We start from the raw sequence: 11,600 nt of genomic DNA, 5'->3' as shown, positions 1-11,600 counted from the left end.
TGGAGAAGGTTCTGGGTTCAAATCCCACCCCTGCCACAATTCTCCATGTAATGTGGAATTGCGTCAGGAAGGGCATCCGGAGTAAAACCTGTGCCAATTCAACATGCAGATCCACCTTGGATTTGCTGTGGCGACCCCGAGTGCAAACAAGGGAGCAGCCGAAGGGACTTACTTGTTATGTGTCGGACGCAGGACGGAGAACCGACCAGCGTTTGAAGGACCCAGTATGAAATAAGCAGAGCACGGTACAAAGGATAACAAAATTTAATAACATAACAGTGATGTGCAAAAGTATAACAAATTAGTGCGCGGACTGGCGAGGTGGATATACGGTGCGCTCCCAGCTGCACAAACGGTCCAGAGCCAGAAACAGTTCGGACCCAAGGACCCCGCCGACACCCCCACAAACAGCAAACACTTCCTGGCTTAATCACTAATCAGCTTCCCACCCTGCAGGCATGGAACACCCCGTTCACATTATCACTGCAGTGGAAGCTGATTAAACGACTAACATAACAGCTCAATATAATAAGGTGTGAGGGACACCACATTTACTGACTGTACAAATGTTAGTCACAAAACCTGACGTACCTCAGGAAGTGTGCTGACGAGCGTGAGACCTCACCCCCTCCTCTTTCACAGACCATGGCATCAAACCTGGACGTTCTCTGCATCCATAATGATGAGATGGCTCTCAAGATGACGATCTCACCCGTCTGGTCACAAGGTCGAGTCTCTGGCAAATACACACTGTGTACTCCAGACTTAAATGCCACCATGCTCCAATCCGTGTAGGTGCACCACAGCTGTGAGTCCTGACGAGCTGCACATGATCAGCCTCAGGTGATCAGGGTGAGGTCCTGATAACTCAGCCACACAGCCACTCAGTCCTAAACGCGTGCCACCCGGAAGGAAAAACAAAAGACAGAAACAGAAGACAAACAAAAGCCAGCCAGGCACGCCAGACATCCCAGCCACAACATTACTTTTACTATGGATTATTGTAGTTGGGTTACGCACTACAAATAAATGCACTGAGGGCACAATAGGGACCCATCCAAGATGGTGGCCACGCTGATACGTCTGCTCCAATAGGCAGCGACAGTCCATGAGGAATCTATGTATATAATGTCTATGGGCTTATCGGTTTAGCTTTATAAAAGCTAACTTTTCAGTTAGCGAATTAATGGTTATCAAAGCTAACTTTTTGGTTAGCTGTGCCCACCACTGTGAAAATGCAACCACTTTTCCCCTCATAGGTGATCTTCTTTGCCCAGGCTGCTTTCAGTATTTTGTCTTTAATATCAAAGCTTTGAAAATTAATCAGAATAGATCTTGAGATGGTTTCATTGTTAATATTCAATAATATTAACATTTAATATTAAATTAATATTTATTAATATTCATTATCCCTAAATATAAATAAGACTAAAGTCATGTTTTTCAGAAATCATAATGACAATTCTAATTTCCCAATAAATATAGACGGTGTCGAAATAGATAAAGTGTCAGAAATCAAATTTTTAGGGATAACCATTGATAGTCAATTAAGCTGGAAGTCTCATATCAGCCACATACATAAAAAAGTTTCCAAGAATGTCTCTATTATGTACAAAGCAAAATATTTTCTGGATCATAATGCATTATATTTATTGTATTGTTCTTTAGTCTCTCCTTATTTAACATACTGTATAGAAATCTGGGGTAACAATTACAAAAGTTTGCTACATCCCCTCTGTATAATCCAAAAGCGTGCAATAAGAATCATCTATAAGGTAAGATATCTCGATCACACAAATAGTCTATTTTTGCAATCCAAATTGTTGAAAATGCTAGATTTGGTTCATTTCTACACTGCACAATTATTATATAAAGCCAGTAAAAACTCATTACCTAGTAATATTCTGAGTCTCTTCACTCAGCGGGAAGGGAGCTATAATTTTAGGGGATGTGGTAACTTTAAAGTCAAGGCAGTGAGAACTACCAGGAAAAGTTTCTGTGTGTCCGTGTGAAGCATTAAGATGTGGAATAGTTTGGTACCTCAGCTCAAGCAATGTCCAAATATCCATCAATTCAAAAAAGATACAAAGAAATGGTTCTGTTGAAATACATGAATGAGGAGAGAGGTGAGTGGTCATTATGTATTTTTAATTTATTTCTACTTAATTTACCTTTGCTTTTTTGCCTTGTCAGCAATAGAAGGGGTCTCGCTAGGACACACAAACTTTCATAAAATACATAGAATTATACTGCACATCAATTTAATTATATATATCATAGCCATAATTGTAAATTATATTATTAAAAAAGAAAATAATAATAATAATGAAATCTTACTACATGTTTGTTAATATAATATATGTTAACATATTTGCATAATACCTGTTATTGCTGGTGTCGTAACCATGGTCAAAAGTATTATTTTTATACATCAAGATCCTGTAGTCAAAATGCAAGTCAAATAGAAGTATGGTGCCGATGGTAATAACTTAGAGGGGGGAAAAGTATGTATGTATGTATGTATATATATATATATATATATATATATATATATATGTATGTACATATGTGTATACATGTGTGTATGTGTTTATGTGTATGTGTATGTATATGTATGTATATATATACATGTATGTCATAGGTATTAAAGGCACTGCGCTGCAGTGGTTTGAATCATATTTATCTAATAGATTACAATTTGTTCATGTAAATGGGGAGTCTTCTTCACAGACTAAGGTTAATTATGGAGTTCCACAAGGTTCTGTGCAAGGACCAATTTTATTCACTCTATACATGCTTCCCTTAGGCAGTATTATTAGAAAGCATTGCTTAAATTTTCATTGTTACGCAGATGATACCCAGCTTTATCTATACATGAAGCCAGAGGACACACACCAATTGGTTAAACTGCAGGAATGTCTTACAGACATAAAGACATGGATGACTTCTAATTTCCTGCTTTTAAATTCAGATAAAACTGAAGTTATTGTACTTGGCCCCACAAATCTTAGAAACATGGTGTCTAACCAGATCCTTACTCTGGATGGCATTACCCTGACCTCTAGTAATACTGTGAGAAATCTTGGAGTCATTTTTGATCAGGATATGTCCTTCAATGTGCATAGTAAGCAAATATGTAGGACTGCTTTTTTATATTTGCACAATATCTCTAAAATTAGAAAGGTCTTGTCTCAGAGTGATGCTGAAAAACTAATTCATGCATTTATTTCCTCTAGGCTGGACTACTGTAATTCATTATTATCAGGTTGTCCTAAAAGTTCACTGAAAAGCCTTCAATTAATTCAAAATGCTGCAGCTAGAGTACTGACGGGGACTAGAAGGAGAGAGCATATTTCACCCATATTGGCCTCTCTTCATTGGCTCCCTGTTAATTCTAGAATAGAATTCAAAATTCTTCTTCTTACTTATAAGGTTTTGAATAATCACGTCCCATCTTATCTTAGGGACCTCTTAGTACCATATCACCCCAACAGAGCGCTTCACTCTCAGACTGCAGGCTTACTTGTAGTTCCTAGGGTTTTTAAGAGTAGAATGGGAGGCAGAGCCTTCAGCTTTCAGGCTCCTCTCCTGTGGAACCAGCTCCCAATTCAGATCAGGGAGACAGACACCCTCTCTACTTTTAAGATTAGGCTTAAAAGTTTTCTTTTTGCTAAAGCTTATAGTTAGGGTTGGATCAGGTGACCCTGAACCATCCCTTAGTTATGCTGCTATAGACTTAGACTGCTGGGGGGTTCCCATGATGCACTGAGTGTTTCTTTCTCTTTTTGCTCTGTATGCACCACTCTGCATTAATCATTAGTGATTGATCTCTGCTGTCTTCCACAGCATGTCTTTTTCCTGATTCTCTCCCCTCAGCCCCAACCAGTCCCAGCAGAAGACTGCCCCTCCCTGAGCCTGGTTCTGCTGGAGGTTTCTTCCTGTTAAAAGGGAATTTTTCCTTCCCACTCTCGCCAAGTGCTTGCTCACAGGGGGTCGCTTTGACCGTTGGGGTTTTTCTGTAATTATTGTATGGCTTTTGCCTTACATTATAAAGCGCCTTGGGGCAACTGTTGTGATTTGGCGCTATATAAATAAAATTGATTTGATATATATATATATATATATGTGTGTATATATATATATACACACACATATATGTATATATGTGTGTGTGTGTGTGTGTATACGAGGTTTATTAGATAAGAAACCGACACTTTTATTTCTTTTTTTAACTATATGGATTTGAATGACGTGCGATTACACCAATCATGCTTGAACCCTCGTGCGCATGCGTGAGTTTTTTCACGTGTGTCAGTGACGTCATTTCCCTGTGGGCAGGCCTTGAGTGAGATGTGGTCCCGCCCTCTCGGCTGAATTCCTTTGTTTCACACGCTGCTCGAGACGGTGCGCGTTGCTTTATCAAAATTTTTTCTGGACCTGTGAGGAATATCTGAGTGGACACTATTCGAGAAATTAAGCTGGTTTTCGGTGAAAAGTTTAACGGCTGATGAGAGATTCTGGGGTGTTTCTGTCGGTGTAAGGACTTCCCACGGAGCGGGACGTCGCGCAGCGCTTCTAGGCGCCGTCGTCGGCCTGTTTCGAGCTGAAAACATCCTAATTTAAGGCTTAATTCACCCAGGACGTCGTGAGAGAACAGAGAAGATTCAGAAGAGGCCGGCATGAGGACTTTTATGCGGACATTCCACTGTTTAAGGACATTTTTAATGAAAGACGTGCGCGCAAATTCGTCGAGTCGTTTCGTGACGACTCGGCGAATCTGTGGTGCACCGCGACAGGAAAAACACCTCCGTGTTGAAAACCATTTGTAAAAATTCAGGCGGCTTTTGATGGCTTTCAACAGTGGAGTAACTGAGAATGTTTAACAGCTTGGGCATGTTCCAACTTGCCCGTTAAGGTTTCCAACGGAGGTGTTTTTCCTGTCGCGACCCCCCGAGGTCGGGTCCGGCCCGACATGTGACTCTGCCCGCATGTTCTTTCATTACAAAATGTCCGTTAACCATGGAATGTCCGAATAAACTCCTCATGCCAACTTCTTCTGAAAGTTCTCTGTTCTCTGACGACTTACTGGGTCAACAGAGCCTGAAATGTGGAAGTTTTCAACTTGAAACGGCGAGACGCTGCCGCCTCGAAGCGCAGATCGCCGTCACGCGCCGTGGGCCGTCCTTACGGCGACACTACCGGACCAAAATCTCTCATCAGCCGTTAAAATCTTTACCGAAAACCAGCTGAATTTATCGAATGGTGTCCACTCAGTTGTGCCTTACAGTTTTGAAAAAATTTTGATCAAACAAAGCAGCAGTCTCTGAGCCATTCCTAAACAATGAAAAAAATCCACGAGAGGGTGGGCGACTCCTCACTCAAAGACTGCCCACAGGTGAATGAGGTAACCGACAGGCGTGAAAAAACTCTTGCATGCCCACGAGGGTTCAAGCATGTCTGATGTAATCACACGTGATTCAAATCCATATGGTTTTTGAAAAAAATTATAAGGTCGGATACTTTTCTAATAGACCTTGTATATATATATATATATATATACGAGGGCTGTCAATAAAGTAACGGTCCTTTTTATTTTTTTCAAAAACTATATGGATTTCATTCATATGTTTTTACGTCAGACATGCTTGAACCCTCGTGCGCATGCGTGAGTTTTTCCACGCCTGTCGGTGACGTCATTCGCCTGTGTGCACTCCTTGTGGGAGGAGTCGTCCAGCCCCTCGTCGGAATTCCTTTGTCTGAGAAGTTGCTGAGAGACTGGCGCATTGTTTGATCAAAATTTTTTCTAAACCTGTGAGACACATCGAAGTGGACACGGTTCGAAAAATTAAGCTGGTTTTCAGTGAAAATTTTAACGCTGATGAGAGATTTGAGGGTGATTCTGTCGCTTTAAGGACTTTTCACGGTGCGAGACGTCGCTCAGCGCTCTCAGCCGCCGTCGTCAGCCTGTTCAAGCTGAAAACCTCCACATTTCAGGTTCTATTGATCCAGGACGTCGTGAGGAGAACAGAGAAGTTTCAGAAGAAGTCGGTTTCAGCATTTTATCCGGATATTCCACTGTTAAAGGAGATTTTTTTAATGAAAGACGTGCGGACGGGTCCCGCGCGTCGGCGCGACGCTCCGCCACAGGAAAAACACCTCTGTTGAAAGCCTTAAGGACAAGTTGGAACATGTCCTGCTGTTAAACAATTTCTCATATACTCACTCCACTGAAAGCCATCAAAAGCCGCCTGGATTTACAAATGGTTATCAACACGGAGGTGTTTTTCCTGTGCCGCCGCACCGCGTCGGCTGCGTCCCGACGCGCGGACCCGTCCGCACGTCTTTCATTAAAAAATCTCCTTTAACAGTGGAATATCCGGATAAAATGCTGAAACCGACTTCTTCTGAAACTTCTCTGTTCTCTCACGACGTCCTGGATCAATAGAGCCTGAAATGTGGAGGTTTTCAGCATGAAACAGGCTGACGACGGCGGCTGAGAGCGCTGAGCGACGTCTCGCACCGTGGGAAGTCCTTAAAGCGACAGAATCACCTCAAAATCTCTCATCAGCCGTTTAAAATTTTCACTGAAAACCAGCTTAATTTTTCGAACCGTGTCCACTTCGATGTGTCTCACAGGTTTAGAAAAAATTTTGATCAAACAAAGCGCCAGTCTCTCAGCAACTTCTCAGACAAAGGAATTCCGACGAGGGGCTGGACGACTCCTCCCACAAGGAGTGCTCACAGGCGAATGACGTCACCGACAGGCGTGGAAAAACTCACGCATGCGCACGAGGGTTCAAGCATGTCTGACGTAAAAACATATGAATGAAATCCATATAGTTTTTGAAAAAAATAAAAGGACCGTTGCTTTATTGCAGACCATCGTATATATATATATATATATATATATATATATATATATATATATATATATATATATTTACATTTATATAAATATGTACATATATACATTTATTGATACATAAAAATAATTTTCTTTTTCTTTCCTCCTTGTTTCCCCCACTTACATCACTATCACCAGATCAGGGCTGGCAAGTGGTCGTCTGTTGCTCGAAGGTCCCCCTTCTGCCAGCAGACTCCAACCCTTGTCTTTTAATGCTGAGCCTAGGACATTCAGCAAAGGGTGGACCTGTGTCAGGGGGCGACCCCTCTCTGGCAGCAGGTTTACAAAATACTTTGCATCATTGAATGCACCACACACAAGACGTATGGGGAGGATGGGGAAGGGAAAAAATTTTTAAAATTAATAAAAAAGTTAAGGTAATAAAATTAATAAAATAATAAAATGAATGAAAAATATTTGTATATATGTGTGTATGTGTATGCATGTGTATATGGGTGATGTGTGTGTGTATTTTGTGTATGTACATCTACATATATATATATATATATATATATATATATATATACATATATATATATACATATATATATATACATATATATATATACATATATACATATATATATATATATATATATATACTCAACTGTTTTTTCTCAAAGGCATTTGCAGTTTCTTACGTTAATTCCATGATTGCTGTAGCAGTTGAATAATTTGGGCGAAATCCATGTTGACTGTTCCTTAAAACATTATATTTACTGATAAATGTAGTAAGTCTTACTACAAATAATTTCTCTAAAATCTTTGATAACTGTGGTAAAGCGATATAGGTCTATAATTTGTGAATTCATGTTTATTTCCTTTTTTAAACGCAACACTTTTGGTTTTGCTCCCATTTTGTATGAGATGAACTCAAAGATCTAAAACTTTTTCCACATACACAATATCACCATTTCCCTCAAATATTGTTCACAAACCAGTCTAAATCTGTGATAGTGAGCACTTCTCCTTTGCTGAGATAATCCATCCCACCTCACAGCAGGAATGTCAACCAGAGCTGTTGCTCATGTATTGAATGTTCATTTCTCTACCATAAGCCGTCTCCAAAGGCGTTTCAGAAAATTTGGCAGTACATCCAACCAGCCTCACAACCGCAGACTACGTGTAACCACACCAGCCCAGGACCTTCACATCCAGCATGTTCACCTCCAAGATCGTCTGAGACCAGCCACTCGGACAGCTGCTGAAACAATCGGTTTGCATAACCAAAGAATTTCTGCACAAACTGTCAGAAACCGTCTCAGGGAAGCTCATCTGCATGCTCTTCGTCCTCATCGGGGTCTCGACCTGACTCCAGTTCGTCGTCGTAACCGACTTGAGTGGGCAAATGCTCACATTCGCTGGCATTGGCACGTTGGAGAGGTGTTCTCCTCACAGATGAATCCCGGTTCACACTGTTCAGGGCAGATGGCAGACAGCGTGTGTGGCGTCGTGTGGGTGAGTGGTTTTCTGATGTCAATGTTGTGGATCGAGTGGCCCATGGTGGCGGTGGGGTTATGGTATGGCAGGTGTCGTTATTGACGAAGAACACAGGTTGCATTTTATTGATGGCATTTTGAATGCACAGAGATACCGTGACGAGATCCTGAGGCCCATTGTTGTGCCAACATCCAAGAACATCACCTCATGTTGCAGCAGGATAATGCATGGCCCCATGTTGCAAGGATCTGTACACAATTCTTGGGAGCTGAAAATGTCCCTGTTCTTGCATGGCTGGCATACTCACCGGACATGTCACCCATTGAGCATGTTTGGGATGCTCTGGACCGGCGTATATGACAGCATGTACCAGTTCCTGCCAATATCCAGCAACTTCGCACAGCCATTGAAGAGGAGGGGACCAACATTCCACAGGCCACAATTGACAACCTGATCAACTCTATGCGAAGGAGATGTGTTGCACTGCATGAGGCAAATGGTGGTCACACCAGATACTGACTGGTATCCCCCCCCCCCCCCATTAAAACAAAACTGCACTCCTTTCAGAGTGGCCTTTTAGTGTGGGCAGTCTAAGGCAACCTGTGCACTATCATGGTGTCTAATCAGCATCTTGATATGGCACACCTGTGAGGTGGGGAGTGGATTATCTCAGCAAAGGAGAAGTGCTCACTACACAGATTTAGACTGGTTTGTGAACAATATTTGAGGGAAATGGTGATATTGTGTATGTGGAAAAAGTTTAGATCTTTGAGTTCATCTCATACAAAATGGGAGCAAAACCAAAAGTGTTGTGTTTATATTTTTGTTGAGATATTATATATATATATATATATATATATAAGAGAGAGAGAGAGAGAGAGAGAGAGGAGAGAGAAGATGAGAGAGAGAGGAGGAGAGAGGAGAGAAGAGAGGAGACAGAACTACCATTGATGCATACAATCAAAAATTCTTCTAAAATTCATTCTCTGAATAAATGTGGGGAACTTATTGAACATATGAAAATGACTCAAGGAATGACACCAGCAATATCACTAAAAAAAAGATTGACAATAATAATAATAATATAATATTATTATCATTATTACTAACTATTATGGTGGGAATTTTTATTATTATTATTATTATTATAGATATTCCATCACTAATATATGACATCAATTACATAATAATAAAAAAGGAATACTGGTCACACTCTGTAGTGGTAATAACATATGGGTGTTTGGGGGTGGGATTAAATAGCTTGTTTTCATCCCACCTCTTTTGGGCTAAATGCGCGTGTATGTATGTATGTTTGTACGTATATATTTCCTGTTCTTTTCAACCCAATGTGGGTAAATGTAAATGTGAAAGAATGCTTATTTTGTAAAGCTCTAATAAATAATCAATCTATATATTATATAATATATAGATATATATATATATAATATTATATATGTATTTATTTATTATGTGTTAGTGCAGGGGTGGCGAAGTTCGGAGTCCTCAAGAGCCACATTCCTGACCTCTTAGTTGTCTCCCTGCTCCAACACACCTGAAATCCAATGAAAAGACCCTTAGCAGACTTTTAATGAGCCTTCTTGGATTCAGGTGTTGGAGCAGGGAGACAACTAAGAGCGTCAGGAATGTGGGTCTTGAGGACCGAACTTCGCCACCCCTGTGTTTAGTGGGTATGTATATAGGTATATATGTGAGTGTGTATATGTGTGTGTATAAATGTATAATATAATATACACGAGGTCTGTTAGAAAAGTAGCCGACCTTTTTATTTTTTCAAAAACCATATGGATTTGAATCACGTGTGATTGCATCAGCCAAGCTTGAACCTCCGTGCGCATGCGTGAGTTTTTGTCACGCCTGTCGGTTGTGTCATTCGCCTGTGAGCCAGGCTTTGTGTGAGCACTGGTCCACCCTCTCGTTGTTAAGGAAATGTCTGAACGATTTGGAGTTTTGCTGCATCAAATTTTTCCAGAAACTGTGAGAGACCTCCAGGTGGACACCATTCGGAAAATTCAAATGGCTTTGAGGGACGATTTTATGGGGATTACACAGATTAAGGAGTGCTCCAGCCGGTTTAAAGACCGCCCACAGCTGCTGAGAGCATGGTGCACTCCGAGCGCCGATCGACAGGCTGACACCCCGCTGAAACAACCAGATCATTTCCAACGTGAAGGCTTTGTTGATCCGGGACATCATCTGACTTACACAAAAATGGCAGGAGTCGTGGACATCAGTACTTTTTTGGCACATTCCACTGTTACAGGAGTTTTTTTCATGGAAAGAAAAGCGGACGGATGCGCCACCGTGCCGCTCATGGCGCGGCACAAAACCACCTCCGTGTTGGTCTCACAGGACGGCTTTGAGATGGCTTTCAGACGGCTGTCAGTGGGTTTTCAGTCGTGTGACTAACCGAGAAATTGTGGATGAGCCTGGACATACCAGAACATGTCCATTGCTTTGCGCCATGCGGCACCGCCACGACATGTGGAATTCCTCCGCTCCTCTTTCCATGACAAAAACTCCTGTAACATTGTAATGTGCCATTCATTTCCAAACTGGACGCTGTGTTTTATCCGGGACGTCCTCTGACTAGCACAGGAATTGCAGAAGACGTGGACATCAGCACTTTTTCGGCACATTGAGACAGATGTGCTGAGGAATTCCGCGTGTCGCGGTGGAGCTGCATGGTGCAAAGCAACGCTGTGATGAAGCCTCACAGGACATGTTCTGGCATGTCCAGGCTCATCCACAATTTCTCGGTTAGTCACACGACTGAAAACCCACCGACAGCCATCTGAAAGCCATCTCAAAGCCGTCCTGTGAGACCAACACGGAGGTGGTTTTGTGCCGCACCATGAGCGGCACGGTGGCGCATCCATCCGCTTTTCTTTCCATGAAAAAAACTCCTGTAACAGTGGAATGTGCCGAAAAAGTGCTGATGTCCACGTCTCCTGCCATTTTTGTGTAAGTCAGACGACGTCCCGGATCAACAAAGCCTTGACGTTGGAAATGATCTGGTTGTTTCAGCGGGGTTTCAGCCTGTTGATTGGCGCTCGGAACGCGGCGCGCTCTCAGCAGCTGTGGGCGATCTTTAAACCGTCTGGATCACTCCTTAATCTGTGTAATCCCCATAAAATCGTCCTTCAAAGCCATTTGAATTTTCTGAATGGTTACCACCTGGAGGTCTCTCACAGTTTCTGGAAAAAATTGATGCAGCAAAGCTCCAAATCGTTCAGAC

General features: G+C 41.8%; 1 long non-coding RNA gene across 1 annotated transcript; it reads left to right on the top strand.

The window, feature by feature from the left end:
- The first annotated feature begins 1,227 nt into the window (after positions 1–1,227).
- Positions 1,228–11,223, top strand: LOC117507927. The gene is made up of 3 exons (XR_004559892.1): positions 1,228–1,343; positions 3,931–3,940; positions 11,199–11,223. It is a non-coding gene; the product is annotated as an uncharacterized LOC117507927 (long non-coding RNA).
- Positions 11,224–11,600: the final 377 nt, after the last annotated feature.

This window comes from Thalassophryne amazonica, chromosome 3 (genome assembly GCF_902500255.1).
Source record: "Thalassophryne amazonica chromosome 3, fThaAma1.1, whole genome shotgun sequence".
NCBI lineage: Eukaryota > Metazoa > Chordata > Actinopteri > Batrachoidiformes > Batrachoididae > Thalassophryne > Thalassophryne amazonica.
Note: the sequence above shows the minus strand (reverse complement) of the source record. Positions and strands in the feature narration are given on the sequence as shown.